Below are 24,749 nucleotides of genomic sequence, written 5' to 3' on the forward strand. Positions count from 1 at the left end.
GTTTTCCCATTTTGATGGAGGTAGTGAAAACCCCCAGCTGTTACAGTACTGAATAACCTTCTCTTGATTCTCAGGATAAGAGGAAATGGAATTATTTCAAAAGCCTTCTTAACAAAAAATGATTTTAGCAACAGTTTACTTTCTAACATAAGGCCACTTACTTCAAAGTTTTTATTGTTTAGGAAGAGGGCAAACATCAATAAACCATTACAAGGTCAGCTATGGATATAAAAGATGATTTCTTATAGAAATCACTATATCCCTCCACATCTCATTTCCTTTGGCTGTAAAGTAATGGCATCGTTGCCTGCCTGTGTTGGCATCCGTAGGTAAGAAACAGATTTAGTGCTACACTTACAATTCTGCTCCTAGAGAGACTTCAGAGGATATGGAATAAACTTGCATAGAAATCAATCCAGATTTTCTCCTTTAACTGTGATTGAGTAGGAAACTCAAACATCCAGGTTTAAATTGTACACATTAGACAGGTGTAACAGTAAAGGAAGAAAGAGATAATAAAACACCAACTGACAGTACAAGCACTCACACACCCAAATTCAGATATGAAGTGTCTGATCTGAGAAGCACATCACAAACCAGTTTTTCTACCCAATTATTCTCATGTAATACTATTTGTTTTTCTAAACACATTCCAATGAAGAGTATCTATGATGCAGGGAACCAAAATTACTTAATCATGCTTCACAATACCTTAGTGAGACCATGAGAAGGCACATACAAAGGTATTATTCCTTCTAGTATTTAAATAGCATTTCTCTCTAGGATGGCATGTTGTGACTGTTTCAGCAACACTAAGCAACCACACACACCAAGGAGAATGAGGCATAACTATATTGCAGAGTGACTGATGGCCACTTTGTGAGTTGCAGTTGAGCACGGATAAATTTTCACGCAAAACAAACTGCAGAGTGCTGAAGACCCTGAGCATGCCTGGCAGTGGTATGACACCTTCTTCGAAAGACACCTCCAGTAGCACATTTGCCTTTAGTGCCATGCTTGGATAAGCACTGTCTTAGCTGAGTAGGAAGACATGACATAAACATTTCCCAAAACCTCTCCTCTAACTGATTCAAATACCAAGTCAGCCCAAAATCTGCTTATACTGTGGCATGTAGAAGGGTCACCGTATAGTCTGCACAGAGACCAAAATCATACTGAAGTCAAAGGTCAGGTTCATAAATCCCTATTTAGATACACAGATTAAATGACAATCACCCAAGGAAAATTTAAAAAGTGAAGGGAAGCACCTGGGTACCTCGCATTGTTGAAAACCCAGGCTTTTGTTTGGCTCCTACTTCAGAAATCTTGAGCAGCAAATAAAAGCCCCAGCATATTCTTTTATACAATAAGAGCCAATAATAAAGCAACCTACCCATGACCAAGAACTTCAAAGGCCTGAATTTAAAACAATTTTCAAAGAACACTGAATGTTTTCCTTGCTGCCAGCACATTTCACAGTGCTGAATAAATCCAAAATAAAAATCTCACCAAAAAAAAAAAATATCCCAAAACTTCTCTGCTGAAAACTTCTTATTCATTTTTAAAGGTGCAAGCAGTTTCCATAATGCTATAGGCAGCCTCTGCTCTGATAAAAATTACACTAAGCAATGAAAGTGCTGACCCTCTTACCACTTGCACCACAAACAACACATTGTAAAACCTAATTCCATAGTGCTCATTCACATATATAGCTCCACAGAAGCTAATGGGATTATTGAAGGGACTGAAGACTTCAGGATCAGACCAACAGAACCTCTCTGGCTCATTGCAAAGGACTCAACAAAGACAGAAAACATGATGATTTTTCATCTCTCTTAGTAGATATATACTACAGTCTTCACTCAAAACAAACCAAACAAGAATGTGAACAACAGTGCTTTGGTATCTCCATCTGCCCTGTTCTACAACAGACCAAAGAGGCATTTAGTGAAGTTAAGGAGCACAAAACTGGAAACACATCAAAGAAACATAAAGGAACAGAAAATTAACCAGTGTTGCTCTCTGCTGCAGGACAGCATTGAGACAAAACATTCTGTAGCAGTTTCATCAATTAATTAGCACATTGTACACAGTAACACATCAGAACAAATAAACATTGTGACCAACATCTGCTGCCATCTGATAGTAATGCAAGTGTCTGCGCACACTTTCATGCACCCAAACACATACACAGTACATTATTTAAAACAGGACAGATAGTTCTCACAAAGCTTTAACATTCCTGTTTTTTTTCCCCAAATTGAACCTTTGAAAAAACAGTAAACTCATAATTCAACAGTTGTAGAGGGCTTCAGAGTTCCCCTGAGCCCTCCTTTTTCCTCCCCACTCGAAATATTTTCCCTCCCCTACAAACAGAAAACACAAGAAGAGACCTGTTTATCACATGATCTTCCTTTGGAGGAATCCTTACATATGTACTCACTGAATCACTTGTGTCCTGGAGAAAAAGGAAACTGCAAATAATATTCACATGGAGCACACAATTCTTTCTGACTTTTGATTTAGCCTTCTGGGTATGTGAAATTTATTAGGCAGTGTTTCTTTCTTCTAGTAGACAGCTTAAGCGTGAGCTTGCCTGTGTGTTTCTGCTTATGTTTACAAAACATCTGATGTATTCCAAAAAAGGAACACTTGCTGTGTTTTGACTGCCTAAATATAAATGTTTTGGTATTATCAACCACTATTTGCTTTATAGAATAGGCTTATCTTTAAAAATAACTACTCCTATTTAAAGATTATAAGAATGCTAACTGAACAAGAAAAGGGGAGCATAAAAAAATTGAAATCATAAGAGACACTAATGTGATACACACTAACGTTCAGTATACGTGCAGCAGAACCAACAGGGTCCTGCCTTTAGAAGTCAAGAGATACCAACTCTGCTAGTAACCTTGAGCAAGCTAGACCTCCTCTTGCCTTCCTTTACCTTCTAGGTAGAGAAGCTGTCTGGAACAGATACAGTTTCTTTGGATGACAGGGTAGCAAGAAATCTAAGAACAATCTTTCAGCAGCTTAATCTATTAAAATGAAATACTAATGTACCAAATATTGCCCCAGAACAGCAGCACTAACAGCAGTACCAGGCAGAATAAAGAAGCAGCAACTAAAGTAAGCAAACACTGATCTTTGGATAGAAGAGGGTAAAAGCACATTCTGCTTAGAACAAATGCCACCAATAACCATCTGGACTCCACCCTGATCCCCTTGATTTGGGGGCTACAATGAATACCCATAGATGGAGGTGTAACAACCATGGCACTGACATAAAGCACAGGGCACTTACTGGTTAAAAATCAAACATAGGTAAGAGCAGGAGCACAGGCAGTTTTGCTGAAAGGAGATCTGCACAGCAGCGCCAGCATGGCTTTTCTTCATTACCTAATAGCCTACTAAATAAATAAGGGATAGTTGTGCCCATGGTAATCACACTGGTGATTTTTTTTCCCTTCCTTTCCAAGACACCTTTGGAGATAGGTAGCCATAGCAGGGCTACAGAATCTGGTATGTAAATAAAAAACCGAGACTCAAATGGAGCCCTTTATGTGACAGAATTTAATTAAAACTACCGTGAATTTTCAGGTATCTAAATCATCTACCATTCATCAGGCACTAGTGATACCTAAAAGCTGCTGCCAATTGTTTTTCACTCCAGAATTTCTTATGAACAGACTGCAAAAGCGATTTACAGCCTGCATAGAAGCACACAAAACCAGTAGCCCCTTCTCCACTTAAAGACACAATAGTTTCACGCCCTGCTATTCCCAGCCTCTGTTTTATCCAAACTACAGCAAGTGTTGGCTTCCTAAAGTACAGTATTCTCAGCATGTCACACGCAGGGCAGCATTCATGCGCCGCTGACTTGGTAATTGCATTATCTGCAGCCGCTGATGAATGAACAACTGTAATGCATACATCCTGGGCTTAGCTCTCTCGGGACAAGGAGATAACAGACTCCCCATACCAGATTCACTCAGTTTTCCGCGTCCGAAGGCATACAGAAAATACCCCTGTGCATTCCCTCTTATTTTAAAAGCAATGTTGTCTTCTGCTCCCCCTTCCTACTGACAGAAAAATAACATTTATATTTACAAGCACGAGAAATCGTTCCCAGATCTTCTGCTCTACATCTGCAATCTATTTTACGTGCAAATGACATGGCTTGAATAAAGGGTTGCAAAAATTGTGGTGTAACACCGACCACATTCCTGATATTAGGGAAAAAAAATATTAAAATAAAATAAAAAGAGAGGCGCTACTATCCCACAGCATGATGGCCCTTTAAAGAACACCTAGTCCTTATGGGTATAAATAATCTCAAGAATAAAATGGAGCCAAGGCGATTGCGGGGGGGGGGGGGGGGGGCGAGAGGGGACAACGGCAACAGGACACGACACGACCACTGACCAGCGGCCGCAGCTGCGGAAGCCCCGGCCGCTCCGAAAGTTAAACGCGCGGAGGAGCTTACCTTGGAGCGGCGGCCGCCTCCCGCCCTCCCTGCCCGCCGCGCCGGGACGCCGCAGCCCCGCGCCCGCAGCCGCCGCCCCCGCCCCGGCACCGCCCCCGCCCGCCCGGCAGCGGCGCGGGAACCACCCGCTCGGCGCCGGCGGGGAGCGAAACCTTCTCAGCAGCGCAGCGGAGAAAGGCGGGGGGGAAAGGGCCTGCGCTTCCCGATCGGGGGCGAAAACCAAGTCCCAAGCCCGAGGGAGCTGCCAGGGGAGCGGCGGCCGCCAGCCCAGCAGCGGAGCGGGGCGGGGCGGAAGCCCCTCGCCCGACTTGTTGCGTGTATCGGTCGCTGTTGGCTCCCGGGGTGGTGAAATGGGCTAAGAGTTGAGGGGTGGGAAAGCCGTTCGGCGGTGCGGATCGGTACAAGGCTTAGCAAGCGGTAAAGAAAGAGATTTTCAATGCAGCCATCGTTGCATTGATCGTATGCGCTACAAATGACAGAAAAACAGGAAGAGATGAAGGAAGGAGGAGGAGATAACTGACTGATAAATCATCTGGGGAAAAAAGAGCAAATAAAATAAATTAAATGCCTTTGAAAATCCGTGTCTTATTCACCCTGCATTTTATGGGGTTAATATTACCATTTAGGTTTCATCAATGCTTAGGCACTACTCGGATCAGCGAGCTGTTCCTCAGAAGTGAGGGAAACCCAGTCCGCGCTGGAGAACACATGCACCGCACCCGTGAAGGTGCCGGCCCGCGTACGGCCTGACTGCGCCGCCTTTGTGTGAGGAGACACCGCAGTGGTCAGAGAGGGAATTTCATCCCTCGGAAGCTGTCAAGACCTCTTGTGTGATTTTTACGTCTTCAGCCGCTACAGTTCTATTTTCTTTATTTTTCCCCTGACAGGTTCTTTTTGTCTTTAATATACCGTCAGCCACAGGAATCTAACTTATTGTACTTGAATACTACCCACGAATCAAGAATATCCCCCAATAATTCAAACCAATTGCAAAACATATTAATTAGATCTCAATCTGTCTATTAGTTTGAGAAAAGATCAAATCTATTTTGGCTCAAATTGCCACAAGATGCAAAAGAAGTTAAGCACCAAACTGCTCCGTCTAAAAGCACACTAACCTCTCAAGGGCAGCTGGAAAAACCTCCTTCATTTCAGAGATGAATACATACAAAAGGCAGGCTAGCTGCCTTCCAGATGGGGACCGGAAGTTTGCAGCAATGATCCCAAGCAGCCCTCTGCTTCTTGCAATCCTCAGGAGAGAGGAACGTGACCACCATCTCAGAGCAGAATGGACAGCCGGCAGATCTCATATCTGAAATCCAGGTTGGGCAGAAAATAAATGGTTTCTCATCTGGTGGAGAGAAGGGTGGTAAAATTTGTGGCATCCTGCCAAAACCACTGAACCCACTTAGGCACAAAACCTCGTATTACCCAGGCTGAATATCATCAAGGGGGGGGGGGGGGAGGGGAAATGATAATAAAAAAAAAAAAAAGGATTGAGATCTTATTAACTGATATTCCCACTGCTCAAAAAAAAAAAGAAAAAAAAAAATAATAAAAGACTCCCTGCATCATAAGAATAGCAGTGAGAATAACTCCAAGCAGGGCCTGGGGTTGATCTAATTGCTGAAAATCTCACTTTCAATTTAAACACTTACTGAAGTGCAAAATGTGCACAAGTGTGTGTATACTTCTCCATGCAAAAGCAGAAAAGCCCAGGATTAACTGGATAACAGCCAATTCATTGTAGCCTTGATCTCTCCTGACCTGTTTGGGGTCTGCAAGGGTGGTTTGCCTGTCACTGCTCTTGAAATAGTGCTTCTAAGGACCAACTCATGTAGCTTTAATTTAAGTAGACAAAGGACTTACACATTATCCCTAGATGCAGGAATGTCAATCTGCCAATCTAGAATACCTGTTCTGTTCCAGACTCTAGTGAGGCAGACAGGTGCTGAGCAGGATGGGCTCATCTATCAGGCAGATCCACTAGCAGCACAAAGCAAAGCTGGCTGTACCTTCTACCTCATTAGCACCTCTCAGTGCGAGAAGTTCTGGACCATATTTTTATGTGCACTGTTGAAGTACCACTCGTGCTGTCCTTAGAAAGATTATACAATTGTTTATGGAACCTGTGCAGCACCACAAATGAGGTGACAGGATCACAGGGAATGCACGAATAAAGGTCTTTTCTGCTTGCAACAGAGGAGTCAGGTATGTGATAAACTTAGCATTGACATGGCCACCAAACCAGTACCACCCGCAGCAGCAGGTAGCTGCAAGTCAAACCATGAAGCTACAATTTTAAGTGAAAGTGTACTTACATACATAACCCAGTTTTCAATCCCTGTTGAGCTTTTCTGAACATCCACCTAAAGAAGAGCAGGTTTTTTTCAAAAAACGCTCACAAAATAAGCCTGCGCCATTTTGCTCATACAAATAAAAACCCCATCAAGCCGTACTTGGCCTATCTTCAAGAAGCCAGTATTTCCTCTGTAACAGGAGAGGGCTTTGTACCTTACTGGTGTCAGCAGGTGATTTTACAGATGCCCATCTGCTATGCAATTCATAAATAGCAGACATTTGTCTCCTGAAATGCCCTATCTTCCTGCTCCACTCAAAAGCAGGAAGCTTGCCTTCCTGCTTGTGCCCCTGCTGTATTAAATAAAGGCATGTAATTTACTGTTATGTTACTAGCAGCCATGCTAGTAATATAACAGTCAGTCTAAGATGACACATGAACACGAGAGCATGAACACAAATATGTATCAGGGCCAATAATTTCATTAGGAAGTGAACTCAGCCCTTCCTGTGAGGTGCTATGTTACCAGAGGGAGCAAATCTTTCATCACAGAGTTACTGGTTTGAATCCAATGCAGAGGCAGCTCAGGCTGAATGAATGAATATTCCCCACTACAATTGCATCCTCAGCAAACTGTCCCAGAGAGCAGGGACTGAATCCCGTTTTTCTCGAGTGGTGTCTCTCAAGAACAAGTATAGGGAGGAAGCTACCACCACTGTCCGTACTTCAGGTAGAGGCCTCTAAAAGCAACTGTCTAATAGCCTTCACACTAATATCAATTGACAGGCATCCCTCTCTTTAAAGGGTTTGTCCTGTGTGTGGATACAAAGACTGCACCACACTTACAACCCTGAGACATTACCTAGGTGCTTTGGAATTTTAATGCTAATCTAAATACCCTTGCTGAAACAAGATAAATACAATGGCTAAATAACTGGTGTGAGAAGAGAGATAAACAGATTATGGGCAACACAGACAAAAAGCACTCAAAACTACATCAGAATCCTTTTTAATACAAAGACTTATGCTACATCACATGTGCTTTTGCCTCACTTCCCATTGAAATTTTGAACAGTGAGTTTAAAACAAAAGTAACGCTTCACTAGACAGCTAGCATTTGAGTCCACTTGCTGGTTCCAGGAGCTGTGATACCTCTCTTGAAATGTTTCTGTATTCCCACAAACCATGTAACTTGGTAGGTTCTGAACAACAAATGTTCATATGTAATAAATATATAGGCACAAATACTCCTAAGTTAATGAAGCTCATGGCACTTCTGTGATCATCTTTCATGATGGTGAGAGTTTATCACATTGACTAAGAAATTCCCAGACTGCCTCTAAATTATGTCAGAGGAGGCACAGACTAGGTCTTTGCACAAACAGGGCCATTTAGTGCTTCAACAGGGATCCCCTGCATGAGGAGGCATAGGAAATAGATGGGACAGAGCTTACTAGCAGCATGCTGGCAGTGATGTGAGAGGAAAAAAATTCCTTGCTTGACTCAAACTCAGATAAACTTTCCACAGCACTAAAGCAGCACCATCTTTTTATTTGCACAATGAAAGCATATTTAAACTAAAATCTATTACACCACTGATCACAAATCCTGTTGTTTACATAACCATAGTCTGAGGAAAAGTGCACTTTGAGGGTGAACTACCCCACTTAATAAGACAGCAGCTTAGAGAAGCAAATCAAGTGGTGTAACAGATTAGTCTCTCAGTGACACAGCCTCAATGCAGGTATACTGACTCCAGGATTCTGTTCTGGGCTCCCACCATTCACCATCCCACTATTTAACCAGACACAAAGTCGTGCTGATTCTGTAAAGGCATCCAGACAGAGCAACTGCAACATTTTCCAAAGGCGAAGTCATAGAGTGTAGTGAAAGGGAAATTGTATTGACTTTTTGCGCTGCTAACAAGGGATTTGCAAGCACACAGGCTATGTTTGTTCAGCCAGAGTTGAAAAGAAAACCAGAATCATATGAAACATCCCTCTAATCCATGAACCCAGTGAACAGGATGGCCCCAGCTATTGTGTCAGTATATACAGCCTGGGGTCCTTAATCCTTCAAATTATTGGCATGGTGCACTTGTTCTGTGACAGCTCTTTCAGATCTTTCCTCGTCTCTATTGTTTTGTTTTCTGCTTGAGTAAATTGTAGGGCAAAAGTGAGACACATTTGTTTCTGCTGTCAGGATGAATGGCCTGGATCTTCACCATCCTGCTTTTTGTGTTGACATTCTATCTTTGCTAATGCATATGGGCTACTATCAAGGAAGGAGTCCTCTCCCATTTAGTCTTGTATGAAAAGTGCAGAGTCAAAATAATGGCATGGATCACAAAATCATAGAATCATTTAGGTTGGAAAAGACCTTTAAGATCATAAAGTCCTACCATTACCTTAACTCTACCAAGTCCACTGCTAAACCATGTCCCTAAACACCACATCTACATGACTTTTAAACATGTCCAGGGATGGTTACTCCACCATTTCCCTGGGCAGCCTGTGCCAGTGCTTGACAACCCTTTCTGTGAAGAATTTTTTCCTAATATCCAGCCTAAACTTCCCCTGGTACAACTTGAGGCCGTTTCCTCTTGTCCTATTGAAGTACAAAGCTGTTGAGGATGAGGGCCAAAAATACATGGGGGGGAAAAAAAAAAAAAAAAAAGCCAGAATATACCTTATTTATCCCAGACCACCTTTCATATCCATGGTGAAAAAATACAAAGTGAACAAATTGTCTCAATTTTATAAATAGAGAAACTGAAGCAGAGTGGGATAAAATGACCGTGATCACCTGACAAATGAGTGGCAGAGCAGATAAGAGATCCTGGGCTTTTTTAGTCCTAAACCTAATTTCATCATATATCCACTAGGCAGCACTGCCTTATTTTTACATCAGAAATTATTAAACTAGGATTACAGTGATTTATACCACCTTTGCACAGACAAACAAGGGAGGCAAAGAAACTGCACTGAGGAAAGGTTTAGCTTTGAGGTGATCTTGAACAGAACAGGGATTTTGTGTCACGGTTTTCAGCCTTGGCTGTGGTAAATGCTGCAGGCTCCCAGCTGATATGGGAGGGGTCAAGACAGCACTGTCTTCTGGAAATCTTTTAGAAAAAAAGATTTGCACTCATTCAATAAGCAGACTTTGTCCTCAAAAGACTCCAAATAAAACTATTTTAGTCTCTCTAGAGAGTCCCACTTATATTCTTCATAATCTAAGTGGAAACACTGTAAAGAATTATGATTCTTGTTGGTAGTGATAGTAAAAAGGGAAGAAAGCAGCATTCTGTTTGTTCTTGCTCTAGAGTCTCACTGGAGAGATCAGACAAAGATAACCTTGACATCTGTTGTTATATTCCAAATCCCAGGAGGAAGAGGGGCCCTGAATGCTAGTTTAACACTTCTTTTGCTGGGAACTATGTAAAGGGAACAAGCAGGCTCTGGAAACCAAGTTTTCTTCTAAGCAGAAATAAAGTTTGATTTTCCCTCTTTGTCTTCCACCATCACAGCCCATTCCTTCTCTCTGTCTGTTAGGGTGGTATGGAGGAGGATGTGTAGATTTAAACATTCAGAGACCTGGCTCTACTTCCCAATGTGTCACTACTGCGTGCAGCCCCGTACAAAACACTCATGCCCTCTATCACATTGCCTGTATTTCCAGCCTCTTCAATTCAAGAAGTAGCTGCCACACATACCAGTGTCCACAGACACATTCCCTGTCCCAATGCAGAAAGTCAAAAAAGTTTTTCTTTGTCTGGGTCTATGACAGACTGTATGTATAAGGAATCCATGCTTCCTCAAAAGGAGTTTCTTGCTGTGCAGTTGTGACAGGGAATGTGGGCATATGTTTCTGCCTGGCCTAATTAATCATTAAACCATTTCAACAACTGATTCTTCTTCTTTGGAAGGCTATGCAGGGTCATTCATATCTCTTAATACATACACACACACACCTGTACACACAGAGAACATAAAGCCATATTTGCTAGGTAAACACAGCTCATAATTTTAACAGGTTATGTTGAATTTCCATTACAAGATACAGATAATGCTTAAAACAAGGTTTTCCATACAAATAGTAAGAATTTATTAACTTGAAGTGCTTTCCATAAATGCATTATAATGGCTTCTTCAACTTTTTGTTGTGAAAAATAGTTCTGACAGCAGACTAGAATGTTTATGAGCAAATAATAATATTAATAACATTAAAGGGGTATGAACAGAGTCCAAGTGCTTTTCAGGTTTGTGTTTTAGCAATTCTGAACATATTTTTCTTCTTTCACTGATATGTTCTCATCTCTAATCAGGATTCATAGAGACATCTCATCCTAATGAGAGATCAGAGATGACCTAGGGAATAATAAGCTTCACCAGTAGGGAGACTTTTCCCATCTCTCTCTACAGGTAGCAAAACACTTTCTCGAGCTGGAAACTTAAGCCAGTGCAAAGCATGAAGTGTGCCAGATCTCAGAAGTAAACAGTGAGGAAAATGCTAAGCAATAAGTAAAACAGAGTAATGTCCATGTCCAGCTGCAAAAGTATCTTCCTTCCTCAGATTGGCTGCCTTTCCTGTGATCACCCATTCCAAGATTTTATATTATTCCTACCTTAAAAGAGTAGAAATAGCCTGTGGTTCTGGACAATTCTTCCCTTCCGCTCTTGGAATAATTGAGAGGGCTCTTCTGCCCATTCTAGTCCCATCCACCCTGGAAAGTGAAAAAATTAAAAAAGCTTCCAAAACCTGTGAGCTGTGTTGGTAGGGGCAGATTTTAAAAGTTAAATTGCTGGAAGAATCAACTGAAATTGAAATTAAGAGATCTGGAAAAGTTCTGATATTTGGTTAGGATTTCTGCCTTCTTTGCATTTTTTTATATCTGTTTTTAACCAAAAGATAGGTAAAGAAACAACCTGAGAGATGTGCTGAATCAAAACGTCTTTGGAAACTAATAAAGCAAGGGAACTTAACCTTGTCATACTTTAGAACAAGGCCCATCACCAAATCTCTGACCTGGGGATTCTTATTCAGCACCACTGGCAGCCAGGTTTATTTCTCAGTATTTTCACTTGTAAAACTGAAGTCTGGAAAGCAGTTTGGGAGAATAACAAAGCACTTATTCTCTGCTGAAATTTAATTTGCTTTCTGTCTGTATTTCTGTCAACCATGAAGGAATCTTTATCTATCCCCAGCAAGCCTAAAACATTTGCAGTGTGAAGGAACTAACCACAGCAACACTGAACAGAAACAAAGAGGCAGAAACAAAACCAGATACAAAGCTAAGGTTGAGAAAAAAAATAGTGTTTAAAAAAAAATAAATCAGATTCCTTCATAATGTGAGTACTTCCTGTCTCCACCTTAAAATTTAACCTAAACTAACCTGGAAAACTTCACTCAAAAGCCCAATTCAAAACATCTTCTAAGGGACTTGTTCAGAGCTGCACGGTTGTCCTCCATTCCCAAGCTCCCAAAATACTCCATTTCACACCAGGGCAGTCTCTTATCCCAATGGGTGGACATTTAACATGAAACCTGTATAATGCCAGGGACAGTGTAAAGTAGTAACTCCAGATACTTGTCCTTTGACCAATCTACTTAAAACTGGGAGTGTTAACTCCTGCTGAGTCCCAGCCTGTCACAGGTAGCCTGCTTTACTAGATTTAGTCCTAGGCCTTTGTATTCTTCATATCAGACTTAAGTGTAATGACTTGTTCACTCATCTCCTTTCTCTTTCATTTTCCAAAACTATCACTGTAATCTGCACTCTGAAAATCAGGGTTTTCTAAGTAGCCACCATCCCAATGAGGTAAACTTGCTTGGTCTTGCTTCCCAACAGCTGATCTACCAAGTGGCTTAGGGAAAGATACTGGTATTACAGCCCTAGGACAAAGCACACATCCTGCTCTACCACTCATTTGACAGGATGTTTGATTCCAATTAATGGACAAATAGAAAAACTGAGGGCAGTACTCTCTTGAAAGTTGTCATAACTAGTCTACCAAAACTCGAGTCCTCGCATTTGTGTTCTGCTATCCAGTCTGTCTGTCTTAGTCTGAGCTTAAAAGTGATGAATGAGATGTAAGCTGTACATCTGGAATCCCTAATGTTTCTGAAATATTTAGATAATAACAACACATCATGCTAGCATTTGTTTGAAATAAACATATAAAAATTACAAAGAATTACTGAAAGACATACCCTTAGTCACTGTGCTTTCACTGTTATTTGTTTACTGAATAAATCACTCCACTCTGGGAGTGTCAGTGCTATATACTGTAAACACAAAGGATCAAAGAGCCACATCATTATGACATACACCTCATAAGCATACAGAAATACATCTGCTACTTCATTTGGGATACCCTTAATGACCAAGCTGGGAGTCAACTTTCCTCTGTAGCTTTCAAAGCACTTTCAGGTGGAAAGCAAAGCTCATTATTTCTGAGACTCAGAAAATTAAGTGACTGGCACAGAGTCTATGACCCCGCCATGGATCTGGGACAGAAATCCCACTATTCTGAGTCTAAGGTCCTGTGCATCAAATGCTCCGTCACGTGTCACCGACTTCAAGGTGGAATCATTTCTCTTCAAACAAATGAAGACATTTTTTGTATTGAGAGTAGAAATCTATCCTTTCATACCTAAAAATTACCCTGAAAACTCCCTTAATTATCTCCAAGCCATTACAATAATCACATCTCCATTAGTTGCTAAAGTAGTTCTTTCCTTTGGGATTGCACAGTATTTTAGGAAATCTATCTGTACAAAAGCCTTTGTCTGAGACTCTTTAGCAACATAAACCATATCTGTGACAAATAAATCAATAAACATTTTAAACAGGTAATCTGGTGCAGGAGATGGAGATTCAGAGCTTCCACATAAGGATTATGAATGTGAAACGCCATTGGGTTAAACAGTGACATAAATTGCTACAACTGAGGTATTTCAGTGGTGTGTTTGGAATATTGACTGCTTCAAGACCATTCCTAACAAATTAACAGCTTCCTTATTTACCTAGCACCTAGACTAACCCTGATGGGATGGACAAAAAGAGACACACTCCAGAAGTGACAAGAGGATAACAACACTGGGGGCTACTGGCCAAAGCCTAGGGATACCAATTTAGATGCTGGACTACAATGATGAATCTCCTGTGCCAAGTCAGTCTAATTGCCATTATTGCCCAGAAGCTTAGGGACAGAATTTTGTCCTGTGCATGTTGACTAAGGGAATATATGCAAATGTAACAAGTATTAAAACCATCAGTCATACAGCTTGACTTAATAAGTATATTTGGATATAGCATCAGGACCATTCCTGCTTTACTGGCTGTAGCAACCATTTTAAGAACATTGTCATGTGCCATTTTATGGCGCTGCATACAAGGAGTGTACCCTGTCTGTTTCTTCAACAAGAACTTTACTGTGATTGATATAAGGACACACTCACTAGCAATTTTGATAGTCAGACACAGTCACAGCTCAAGGTATTGACAAATGTAAGCCTGCCAGGTACATTCTTGTTGGAAACCCATGTATGTATATATGTACATATATTCTTGTTCCCATGCCAGCTAATGCATTACAAGAAAATCATTAAACTTAGTGAACATCATCTTTTGGTGACACTTGAAGCTATACAAATTAAAGAAATTGCTCTGCCTTGCACTTCACATTAAATTTGCCTGAATGTTAGCTGTTATGATAAACAGATTGTAATGAACATCATCTCGGAAAATTTAATTCATTTCTGTTATTTCATTGCAGCTTGAGTCTGTAAAAGGTGCTCGGTGGCTACGGAAAATTAACTGCATATTGTAAAGAAAGACTATGACTAACTTCCTAATGCTTAAAAAAATGAAAAGAAACACATCCCTTCATGAGCTTGGTACATCAACAGTCATCCCATGCCTTCACTGACTAGGCAAATACAGTCTTTGCCAGGAGGACCACAGTGCAATATAAACTGCAGTAGAATCAGAAAGGTGACATACTGTACATGGGTTGCAGAAAATGTCAGATGCTAACTTAATTTGAATGCACTTTTCATGTTAACAGACATTACTAGACTAGATGGTAATGGTCTAGAGAAAGCAATTTTTAAAGGACTATTGTCAATGACACAAACCCAGCAACACTGGGTTTTCTGAGGTTAACCTTCAAAGATTCATAGAAGAAAATGTGATGCAAAATGATCGCCTTGGCAAAAGGAAAGGTGACCTGATGGCTTCGCTAGAGAGTAGCTTTCAGCCTCGAGATACAACTCCTGCCGTTGATGCCAGCATTTTTGATGGAGCATATTTGTGAACATGCTGAAACTCGATGCTAGCAACACACTTAATGATTATGCTCTGAAATATTTTGTCATACCTTTGAGTCGCAGCAGCAAGATTGTAGGCTGTGCTGTTTGTGCTGCCAAAAGTCTCAAGGCTCAGACTAGAAGCAGGACAGGAGAGGGAGTCAAAAGGTTTTCCAACCCTCTAGCACCAAGGTAGCAACAGCTTTGGCCCAACACATTACACAAGATAGATGCTGAACAGTGCCCTGGTGGGTTTATGCACATGATATTGGCACCAAGTTTTCTTCACCCTCAGAACATGATTGGATTGAGAGCACACTGAGAAAGGTCTCTGCAAAAGTAAGCGTTTGGCAACAGAGAATTGCACTTCCCTGGGGGCCCCAATGGGGCATGCAAAGAATGCACTGAAGATTGGGAAAGACTTTATTGCTTTGTTATTAATTTCATGCTGCACACTTCTGTAAATTAATTTTTCTAGCATTTCTAAATGTTTATAAATCTGTGTACATTCATGAAACACAACAATGTCTACTTACACATAAACCAATCTTAATTAAGAATGAGAAAGAAAAGTCAACTTATTTTATAGCAAAATTGCACTGGTGACATGCCACACAACATGTTAATTCTAGTATTTTTACACAAATTTAATCCACTGCAATTAATTGCTTTAGCTTTTAGGAACCCTTAGACAGGAATATCAGCATATGAAAAAAAAAAAAAGTAACTAAGATGTGTTAACAGAATAAATAGTCCATACTGGGAAAACACTAGGATTCAGATTTTGGGCAAGCCACTACTGACATCATAAAAAAGTCTAACAGAAACTTCAGTTTTTAATGTCTTTACTAGATGACATCCTAAAACTGTCACAAACTTCAGGCTTAATCATGAAACCCAGACCTTTTCATAAGGTTTGGATTTTTTCTTTATTGTGCTTAGAGTAATTACAGGAGGGGCCTATAAAAAACCATTGTCAATTTGAATCTTGCTAAACTCTTGGCCTCAGTGACATTCATCAACAGTAAGTTCCACTCCCTAATTACATGCTGTGTGAAAAAAATATTTCCTTCATTACTACTTCACATTTCTTTGTGTTCTGTTTTTGTACCATCTTTGGTGCAGCAGGCAGACATATTACAAACCTAGAAAAAAACATAGAATTAAGCACTTGGATGTTGGAACCAACTAAATAGCTCGAAGCAGCTACACATTATTTATACATATCCTAGAATGTGCAAATAGATTTATATCACCTATGTGAAGCTTATTTTATTTAAAGAACAACAGACCAAATCCCTACCTTGTGAGACTCCAGTTAAACTGATGAGGTTAACTTCAAGCTGCATACGTATCAAAATAGATTCCTATGGATATATTATCAATAGAGATTCGACCTGATCTCCCTTTAAAATAAGTCACCATGTAATCAGTTTCTGTGCAAAAACAAGTCAGTGTTATCTCTCTCTGACTGTAAAAAGCTGCTCAGTATTAAATTAACTGGCCCCTCTGACTTCCCAGCCTTAGAGGTTTTGTCTGTGTGTGGTCTGTTCACTCTATGAAGTATGACCAGCAACATGTGTGTCTGCCACATTTGCACAACAGCCATGAGTGGCTCAGAGTATTGGCTGTAAAATGAGGCACACATGGCAATAATTAATGGGGGCTGAGCAGTAGATAAACTGCCCAAGTTGTGGGGAGAGCTTGAAAGGGACACAGAATAGAGGAGAACAAAGTATCATGTGCATTTGATAACGTGTTAAAAACTGTTAGAGCAAATTAAGACATAACACCTACTACGAGGAGCAAGAGAAAACCTATTAGACAAGAACATTATGATCAGGATTTATAATGAAAGAAAAATGAAGGTTCTGGAAATTATTCCAGATTTCCATATCTGGAAAGATCATAGTAAAATCATTGGCTTCCTGGAAGTTCTCAAATTGGCAGCAGGGCTACTAGACTGTTAGATCAAGCTTCAAATAGCAGCTGATAAACAAATAAGGGGAAAGTAAGAAAAATAGTATCCTTTATGTTAACCCACGAAGTTCTGTGATGTTACCTTGCAAACTGAATCTCCCACCAACAAATATCTACAAATTGCATGTAACATATATGTATAAGAATACAGAGCTGTGCACAGAAATAGGAACTGAGATATGAATATTATACCTGACAAGATAAGTAGGATTCAGGCTTACTTTTGTTATAATACTTGAGAACTGACCCTTTCTCCAGGGTTCTACAGGACTCTGAAGTTGCTCAGGATGCCATCAGCTTTTTGAAGAAAATACAGAACAAAAGAATATATCAGCCTAGGCCAAAAGGCCAGTTATCAGCAGTCTTCAAGTTGTCTCAATCATGGTCTTTTTCCTCCTGCCATGCCCCTTTTCCATTTATTGGCAAGTGTTATGTCTATCTGTGTGTATGGATGGGGAAAAAATACGACTTTTCACATCTACTGAGTTCACTTGCCATGCTGTCAGCAGTGCAGTGCAGCCCTACAGCACTGCCATTCCACCCAGCACCTCACTCTGCAGAGAAAACATGGAAACTGGAAAGCAACAATCAGTCCTATAGCGTTTACTCCAGGGACCATTAAGTGCTGCTGACCAGTCTCTGGGCTCCCTCAAAACAGAAGGAAATGTTCTTGAAATATTTCTCTCTTCTTACATCTGATCAGACAAGGTACAGACACTGGGTAACTTCCTATTGATTCCACGATTTTTTCTGGGTTGGGGGCACAAGGCAACATTTGTTCACCCATCTTGTCCAATGCACAGATGGGTATCAGGAGAGATGGAATCATTACCCTTTCAGAAGCAGGCTGCCTTCTTAAGGAGCGAAACTACAACTAAACTGACATAGCAGGCAAGCAAGCTTGCACAAAACTTGGGTTTCCACTCTTTTTGTGCCTGAAAAATCTCTATAGATCACAGCAACATGTATGAGTAATATCTATTATGGGTAAGCCTTTCAATACATCACAGCCTGCACCACTTCACTGTCTCTGCAAGTGGCTGTGATAAGAAGGATGAGACTACCCACTCTCAGAGTCTGAGGCATTCAGTTCCAGAATTTGACTGCATTTCATCCACCTTGTGCAGCTTTCCTAATGCTTAGCTGAGAGAGAGGCTTTGAGGCATCTGGCCATGTGCATCGGTCAATTCAGATGGAGAAGATGATAGGATATTATAAAAAGAAAGTAAAAGGAAATGGCAGAAGTAATACCTGCTTTCTAATTATTTTTCTACTAATATTTGCAATTAGCTGTATGCTTTTAGCTCTTTTGTCTCCTTCAACATAATTTGAACAGTTGTGGTAGTCGATGGTATCTCATTTACTGGGTTTTGAGGTAAAAGACAAAAGCTGTTCCTTTTCCATTTAGACATTATTCATTGCCTCAGCCAGGATCGACTGCAATCACTCTGGTAAAACATACCTAGTGAAAGACCACTCTGAAATTGCAACAAATGGGCAAGAGTGCTGCTCACTGATTCTGTGACATGAGCAGAGCTCCTTTGGTGAATTATGATATTGTATTAATTCATTCCAGTAATTTATGCATCTTGACTCTCTCCCCATTTTAAAGCATTCACCATGTCCCAGTTACACTGGCATGGCAGCTGCAAGCAAGCAGAAGTACTGAGCACATTTTCAGCAAAGCTGATAGAAAGAAGAAAGAAATTCCTCCTGGCCTGGAGTTACGCTGAACAAAAGGAACAGGACAGGATTTTCAGAGAAGCTCAGGGCACTGGACACCCACAATCCCATAAAAAATTGGCTAAGTGACTTCATCTTTTTAAAAAATACTGGCTCTAATTATTCACAGAATACATCAGTTAATATATTTGGCTGTCATGAGTCTTGTTAATAAAACAGGAGCCTAAATCAGGCTTCTGAACCCATACTGAGGTATTGAAGTAAGCGTCCTGGTTTGCAAAAGTGCTGAATACCAGCCACTCCCACTGACTCACCAAATGTGCTCAGCACCTTGCTAGCAAATCAGGTCCAAATTAGAGCACTGACATGAAGCTATTAATCAGCCACATCTCAAACAAAAAAACAGTTCATTAGAGGAAGCAAGGAATGAAGAAAAATTAAGACTACAGGGAAGCGTGAGGTGATGATTGCTCTGCAAATGCAGCCTTACATTGTTCCAGGACATTTTCCTGCAGGTTTGACATTATTAACGCATGTAACATAGAACAGTTCCACAAACAGAAGCTCTTTGCTTGAGTCTGCTCCAATAACAGTAACACCAGTTTCATATAATGCAAAAAGCATCCCCAGAGATTTGCACTAAATCACATTGACAAGAAAAATCGAGACAGAAACCATGCAGAAGAGCTTTGAAAAATAAATCAAAAGAGCTAGGCTGATTCTGCAGCCCAGCTCTACTCATAGATAAGCCAGCTTTCTCCAAAGTCATCTCAGATTGCTGCTATGGCATGTGAAAACATAGAAAGACTGGATAGGGGCAATGTAGAGATTACTTGTCATCTATGACTTAGAAAAAGAAATAATCTTCACTTAACAGCTTGGGAATTCTGTCCTAACTACATCAGCACTACTATCGCTTCAGTGATGGCAGGATTGGGCCCCTGTTGTTGACTATAACATGATCCTCTAAAATGTTTGAACTACCACTAAATTAATTTTTTGCTTATTAGACATAGGTTCTCTCAAACAATGTATTTTCTGATTTATGTAACAAGCTTCCTTTACACAGATTTACGTGCTTCCCACTTACATGTTTTCCTATCTTGCCTTAATATAGGCTTTACAGAACGATAAATGTTTGCCCCTTTCCAGAGGCACATGGCAGCTATAAAGCTTTCCTAAGCTGTCCCTTGAGAAGTCTTTGGGACAGAGGAGTCTTTGGCTGGATGGGTGATTCTGGCCTATGTATTTTGGCAGATACATCCTCCTCTGTAATTATATTTGATACAATCTTGTTTTGAGAAATACGCACTCAAAACATATTATTATTTCTCAACATATTTTCCACAAAGCTCTGCATCTATTTTACACCTTATATTAATTATTTTAGGCAGTTCCCAGCCCGGACTCTGCACTCCATGTTCCAAAAACAAGAAACTGAGTGACTGAGGGGAAAATGTATGAAAGAGGGTGGCATGAATAACTATGAAGATGGGTGTGCTCACATAAATCAGCAGTCACCATGGTCACAGATGGCCTCCAGCTTCAAGACTGCCAGGCGACAGTAATTTGCAGGCAGTGCAGCAAAGATGAAGAGGCTTTTGGAGGACAGTTAGGGCAGAAACTGAAGTTAAGCAGAGAAGCTTCTCCCATTTACAAGACCAGGCAGCTGAGCAGAAAACTACAGACAAATAAGTACATAAATATTCGTGGAATAAAGCAGAGGCACAGGAAATCAGGTATTGCATTAAACAGTGAATTAACTTTTAGCTATGAGAAAGAAACTGTTTATTTGGCTTTGTTGTAAGTACCAAAGCCGGTATTTTTTTCTAAGGAAACTTCATTTTCTGTTTGCTTTTACATATCCAGTTTATATTACCTTAGCAAGTATGTTGTAGGTTTTTTTCCATTTTAGAAATAATGAACAACCATGTTCTGAAAATAGTAAGAACTTTCACTAGAAGACTGGTGAAAGACTAAGTGTATTAGTGTATCATTAAGAAACAAGGTGCACAGGAAATCAATCTGATATCCCTACATAAACTGATAGTATCTTTCACTAATATCATGTTTGGGTAGTTCTTACTGAATCCTAGCTAGCACTTACATTACTAGTAAAATCCTTTGGGACAAGTTTTGTAGGCAAAGGTAATATCTCTTCCTAAATGAACTGATAAACTTGAGAAAAAACAGACAAGTTTCTGGTGATGTCTGCTTCCTAAGCCTTTGACCGAAACACTCCATCTTTCCCAATGGATTTACATTCTCTGACCTTCTGACATAAACCTTTGAATATGCCATTTAACTTACTAGTAACACAACTATAGAGAATAACACAGTCTTGTGTGAGACATGGACATAGTCAGACTACTTACGTTAGTTCTGTATCAAATCTGTTCTGCCAGGAGCTGTTCACTGAAAGCATTTGTTGTAAGGACCAACTGTCTGAGGAGCCTAAATATGACATTCCAAATAAGCATTATTCTAGGAAAATTTGCAAGCCTGGATCCCAGTCCATTTAGGTCCTGACAAAGACTATGCATTTAATTTGCATCTGGAAGCAATCAATAGGATGGTGCACTTGAAAAGACCATTCAAGTGTTATTGAAGATCTAACAAACCATTGCTCAATTTCTCTGTATATCTGCAGAAAAAGAGGGAAAAAAACCCAGCCTATTCATTGATTTCCTTAGATTTCTCAGAAGGTAAAGAGAAATTTCACATCTTGCTTACCACCATGTATTGAGGGCAAGCATCCAAGTGTAAAACATTAAAGTTTTAGGAGCCACTCACTGGCTCATTGACTTGTTTCAGTATTACACTAATCCACAGAACCAGTTCTGGCATTGCAAGACAAAGATTCTGCTTCTGGGCATGTGGCTGACTTCAGAAAGTGACAGTTTAGAGCCTGATTGGAATGTTACTGTTCAAAGAGGAACTTCAAGTTCACCACGCTTGAAATATACAGACCTTAAAAAAAAACCAAAATAACACAAGCAACAAACTCAATCAGAGAAGAGTGCCTAACCATTAGTAACTTGATAAGGACTCTTCCACTAGCAGGTATACGGTGTTGTAACTTAAGGACAGGCCCTCGTATCAGAACTTTTAATGTGGGAGATGAATTACAGATCATTCCATTGGTCTGCTGGGAGTGGGAGGAAGCAGGAGCTCCCAAGGAGGGTGCCAAACCACAGGCTCCTCTTACATATTCAGGGACAGAGCAGGAAGGTGGAGGAACACAGAAGGTCCCTGTTCCATTTGATGTGTCCATACTTAACAAATGCTGTGCAAGGCTCATACACAAGCTGAAACAAGGCTAAAATTTTTAATGCAATCCATGCATCCATGGAATAAATGTAAATGTTAGTTTCCCTCCCTCAGCTATATTGACTGTGTGTCAGACAGGAATTTGGACATGGCTAAAACTCTTTTCAATCATAGACTATAAAATCCAGGAATCATTTGAGGGCAAGTTTATCTTACTGGGACCAAAAAGCAGCTAAAGTCACAGTTCACAAGGTCTGCAAAATCCTGATCCAAATCTTGCTGAAAGCTTACAAAATTCAAATGCCACTTTCTTGGTCTATGCCTGACAGGTAAGAATAAATTAAAGCCATTGAAACCAGCATGAAGTATCTTGGCAAACCATTTCTGCAAAATCAAAATTATTCAGTCTTCTTTTTGCCATGAATAGTGGTATTTCTGTAAAGACATGAAAATTATCTTGGTGGAGCATGAAAAGATGCAGGGACCATTAATGCAGTTTTGGTCAACTTTGGTAACACTGACTGGAATTCTGGTGTGTATACTCTTTTTTTGACAACTGGTTAAGTTTAATGTGCCTAAAAGTGTTGTCAGATGAATGCTATGCTACTGAACAGTGTTTGTGAACATGCCGTGTTCTAACTGAAGTCTCCCAGCATGAGCATTTTCTTATCAAAGTCTGAAACATGTGCCTTGGCCTCTCTTCTTTACCAGACTTCACAAATGACCCAGTACAGAAATAACGATGTCTAGTTTAGTACTGGAGCACTGTTTAGGAAAATCTTTAAGAAACTAGAAGCCAGGTGCAATGGATGTTTTCCTCCAAAGCCCTGTAAGACCTTCTGTTTTAAAAATGTCTTGTTTTCCTGCATGTCATACCACCTTTTTTTTCCTTACTACTTGACCTGCTGCTACAAGGGGAACTGATTAAAGGACTTTCTTGGGGTTGAAATAAGGGAATACTGAGGTTCTGTTGGGACCCTGTGTAGTCAGCACTTATGCAGTAATAAGAATAACCGAAAGATTTTTTTTTAGCTTGGGAACACGTGCATTATTTGCTTCCTCCTGCTCCAGTGAGGGAAGATCCTGTAGAACCTTGGGGCACAGAAGTTTAAGTCCGTCTATCTTCCCTACCCCTATTTCTCAGTTTGCACAATTTTCATGAGCCTAGGTAATAATGACCTTAAGAATCACAAGAGAAAAGTTCAAACAGTGAATGCTCACTTTTCTTCCCTATAGTAGAAACAGCCATATAATTCCCAAATAATGGATAGTGTCTTAATTGCTTTTATATAAATCACATATTCTTTTTCATCTGCTTTTTTCCCCTGTTTCCTTTGATACCAAAAGGCATATTTGCTTTCCTCCACTACCTGGTCTCCTTAGATTGGCTTTTTCATGGTGCTTCTCTACATAACAGCACTTCCTTTATTCTAAAAAAAAGTATTTTCTATCTACCTGCAAACTCTCCTAAATTAAATAGTCTTGCTGCCTGCTCCATGTGATTATTCTTGTAAAAAGGAGAGCCATGCAATATAGTTGCATTCACATTTCTGATAAGCATTTATACATACTCTTCCAATTGCAAAAAGGCAAAATCTGCAAAGCACTCATCACAGAGGAATGACTTTGCCATTTGCCAAGAGATTTTTCTTTTATACATAAACAGACAGGTCTTTTTGCTTTAGAGGGAGAGGGTAGTAAGTTTCACACAGTGCAGGGCCAAGCACACAAGAAGCAAGTGATCTATCACATGGAGGCTTCTTTTTATGTTCTGTTATCAGATCTATCTCTTTCAGAATTTGCCAGTGCCATAGATCCCTATTGCCAAAATATAAATGTAGGGCTACTTAGTCTTGCACCTCAAAACTTAGAGCATATACAGCATTCCAATTTTCAAATGTTTTCTTGTATTCACAGACAATTTAAGATCCTATTAATTATTCTTGTTGACAAATAAGGAAACCCTTAAAGAGACAGATGAAACTTGTTCAAAGACAGTTAGTACGTAGCAGAGCTGTAACCAGTATCTTGTGACTGCTGATCATGAAACTCAAAACAGTCAGGCTCTGGTTAGCCTGAGCTGCAGGTCAGCATAAACAGAGTATAAATGCTAACCAAATGGGATTATAGTTTCATTTTGCAAAAAGCATTACATAGTGGGCTCCCTTTTTCAACAACTGCATATGAGGATAATTCAATGACTGTAGTTTCCAAAAAAAACCAGTCTTGGTGAGTGAGGTTTTTTAACACTCAGCTTTCCATAAAGAAATAAAATGAGAGATGTTTGTTTAAAGCTGACACTCAGAATGCACAAATCAAATACCTCAGAGACAGAACTGTCAAATAAATTAATAGTGGTGAGGTAGAAACATGTCCTGTAGCACTATTTCCATGACACGAGGAATGAAGGAGCACAGAAGTTAACAGAAGTTAAGGCCAGAGCTGTACCATGTAAGGAAAAGCAGTAAGACCAGAGAGAATAGCCACAAATAGAGTAAAAATTGTTTGAAGTGATTGTTGATTGCAGGTTCCCAATTTGAATTTTCTTGGGCCTGTATTTTTTCCTCACAAGTGCTGAGTGTCTGCATATGCAGCATTTTTGAGAACAGTTTTTAAGTTATGCTGATTTCAACTTAAATATATCAGGGGTGAGGATTCATTCAAATTATTTTTTCTTTTCCAACTCTAATATCAGTGGAGTCATCTTTAGCAATTTCTCTC

The 24,749-nt window shown here is 40.1% G+C and overlaps 1 protein-coding gene across 2 annotated transcripts in view; it reads right to left on the minus strand.

Annotated features, from left to right (window-relative positions):
- Positions 1 to 24,749, minus strand: part of SORBS1 (sorbin and SH3 domain containing 1) — a 225,230-nt gene that overhangs the window by 165,029 nt on the left and 35,452 nt on the right. Inside the window, exon 1 of one of the 2 annotated variants that reach the window (XM_051619139.1) lies at positions 4,487 to 4,536. The exons of the other annotated variant lie outside the window; for it this stretch is intronic. The gene's annotated coding sequence lies outside the window, so the exon portion shown is untranslated. Of the gene's footprint in view, positions 1 to 4,486; positions 4,537 to 24,749 lie in introns of those variants that run through there. 2 annotated transcript variants of the gene reach the window in all.

Source organism: Apus apus, chromosome 4 (assembly GCF_020740795.1).
Source record: "Apus apus isolate bApuApu2 chromosome 4, bApuApu2.pri.cur, whole genome shotgun sequence".
In the NCBI taxonomy this organism is placed as follows: Eukaryota; Metazoa; Chordata; class Aves; order Apodiformes; family Apodidae; genus Apus; species Apus apus.